This window comes from Cibotium barometz, chromosome 37 (assembly GCF_041138505.1).
Source record: "Cibotium barometz isolate CiBa-2024 chromosome 37, ASM4113850v1, whole genome shotgun sequence".
In the NCBI taxonomy this organism is placed as follows: domain Eukaryota; kingdom Viridiplantae; phylum Streptophyta; class Polypodiopsida; order Cyatheales; family Cibotiaceae; genus Cibotium; species Cibotium barometz.
The window spans coordinates 12261294-12264300 of record NC_141082.1 but is presented as its reverse complement, the minus strand read 5'-3'; positions in this window follow the sequence as shown (position 1 = coordinate 12264300).

Sequence of the window (3007 nt, the reverse complement as noted above, 5' to 3'; positions counted from 1 at the left end):
TCCCTTTCTTCCTACTGGGACCTGCTTCATTTCTTCCTTCTTTATCCTCTGTGGTTCTCTTCCCAATAGGCATTACTAATGTATCTCCCAACATTGCTGCCTTCTCCAAGGTGACCACACTTAACACTTTTGTCTTTCCCTTGTCCTCCTTGGTCAATCCACTAGGTCCTGCCTCACCTTTAATCTCTATGCCATAATCATTTGACCGGTTCGGCAATTGTGCAGGCAATGGATACATATCTCCACCCATTCTCGGTGGTTTATCACATTGTGGGCTGATGTGGCCAAGTTCTCCACAGTTATAGCATGTGGGCAACTGTCTCCAACCCTTGCCGTTATTCTGTCCACCAAAACCATTCTTTGGTTGTCCTTCACCTCCTGGCTGATTTGCAAGCCTCATACGACCTCGATTATTTCCCACATTGCTTAACATATTTAGGCTAAGATTCTTCATCAAATCAACCACTTGCCTCAAGTCCTGCCTCAGCTCATCATCTTGTGCTGCAGTAGTGACCATTGCTGGCACAACTTGAGTAGTTACTGAAACCGCATCTGTCGGATGCACCTCCTCTGGAACCCGACTTTGCATGGAATCCAATTGCTTCATCTCTGACACCATAGGCAGTGAGCTTACTCCCAATTGAGTTAGTCTATTCAACTTCCACTCTTTGTTCCTTGCCACCTCCAATGCATCCTCATATGTTCTTGGCTTCTTCAATTCTACCCTCCAACGCAGGTTTTCCTTGAGGCCAACCAAGAACCGATCCTTCTTCATCATATTTGGTGGGGGCACCTGTGGCTGCAAGGCTTGACACAAGCTCTCCCATAATATGGAAAACTTCTTGATGTAATCATCAATGGGCTCCGCTTTTCTTTGTCTCAATTCCTGTATTTCATGCCAAACTTTGTCTGGATCTTTCACCTTCACAAACTGTGCTGTTAAAGCTTGTCGGACATTATCCCAAGTCAATGGCATAGGTGGATCAGCCCTCTGCAACTCCTCCTCATAACCCTTACACCAGCTCCGTGCATCACCCTTCAAACAGATTTGCAAAAGGCGTAACATTTGAGCGGGTATCTGGATATGGTTGCTTATGCACGCAACTTCCATGTTTTCTAAGAACTCTTCCACACTCTCATCATTTTTTCCATGAAACTCTGGATAAGGGAAAGCCATTGTTACCCAAAAAAACTCTTTTGACACAGATGCAAAAACAAATCCTTTTACTAACTCGATCCTCAGAAGAAACCTTCAAAACACTTCAGGTTTAGAAGAGGATGAACACATGCACATCAAACGAATTTGCATAGTTAATCATTGGAATTACCACCGGCAAAGGAGACTCCAATATTTCCCTCAGTCTTTCTGGCCCAAACATATATGCCATACGCTGTTGAAAGAAAATTTTTCTGTCCACATGAACATTTATCTGAATTCTTTGGGTAAAATGGAAAGGAGTAAATTGAGGTCCATTGTGATTATCCATTGAGAGTGGCCATCCAACTCCCAAGAGGCACGATTGGCTAATTTCCCAATTCTACCAGAATTTTTAGGCAACACATCAACTGTGAAACGGCACCAATCCCAAGAATTTCAACCTGCAAACCATACTTCAGTTGGCTGTCAAATCAAGCTAATATAGCACAATTTTAGAAGGCATCTGTGCACACAACTGTCCTGGCATAGCAGTCATTCACTGAGATTAATCACATGCACATGTTTTCAGTCTTGTAAACTGAAGGTTCTTGGAATGCTCCTCAGTGGGGGCACCAAAAACTGTGAGGGGAGGCGGAGAGACACGGAACACCTCTATAGCAATGCCTTTCCACAGTTCGGAGTACACACCAATATCAAGAAAAAGGGGCACCAGTCAACTGCTTAGTGAGCTGACACAACATTTAACATCTCAAGAATGAGACTTGTCTCTACCCTCATTCAATTTTCCAAGCAACTGGGAAGCCTACATACATTTGATCAAGACATGCAAGGGGAGATGGGCACATCAACATCTGCCACCCTTTACTCAATTGATCCATACGCATATAGGGGTGCACCCTTATTATGAAATAGGCTCACAGTCATAAGCCAAATGGTCACCACAGAAAACAAAATTGGTGAGAGAACCACTTGACATACAAGGTTACATTCCATCAAGTATGAGCTTTATGCAAAACTTCAGCTCCCCACGAAAAGACAACATCAGTAAGGAACTTTAATTCTCCCCACCTGGCAAGCAGTGTGTGACTAGGTGGCACAATCTCAAGACAAAATCTTATCAACACCACACATCCATAATCATTTCAAAGAGCATCATCCCCAACACACTATCACATCACACATGCACAATGAGATAACCTCACCCGAGATCAAACAAGATGCTCTTCAATGTTTTGATAGGCGTAACAAGATAGCCCAACCTTAAGAACCACCAGCACCTATACTTCTACCTTGAGCTTGATTTTCTCTTGAACCTTCTTTAAGCCCCACCACCTTATATAGCCTAGTGTGAATAGCCTCCAAAGCATGTGAATAGCCCAAGCCTCACAAACCTCCAAAGAATAGTGTCCTCATGTGGAAAGCCCCCAGCAGCAAACACCAATAAGGATATAATGGAAGCAAGCTGGTTGCGCTGAACCTCTTCTGCAAAAGATGCTTAACTTTCAAGCAACCATCATCTTTCTCTAGTGCGGGAAAAACTTAGCGTAGGTAGCATTGAATTTCTTCCACCATCACCCCACGATGCTTTTGAGCTTTACCCTCAAATGAACACTACATAAGGACTAACATGCTATGGTCAGCTTGGTTCCCCCCTAAATTGAGCTTGGGTAATTAGAGCAACAACATATCCCCCCTAACCTAGCAATAAGCCCAAGAAGGCAACACATGAAACAACACAAGCTATGCTCTCCAACGGCAACAATGCGATTACCTACTCAGTGGGCAGCTATGCTACCAGCCATCAACGCGGCAAAACAAAAAAAAACACAACTCTAAAAAAATATACAA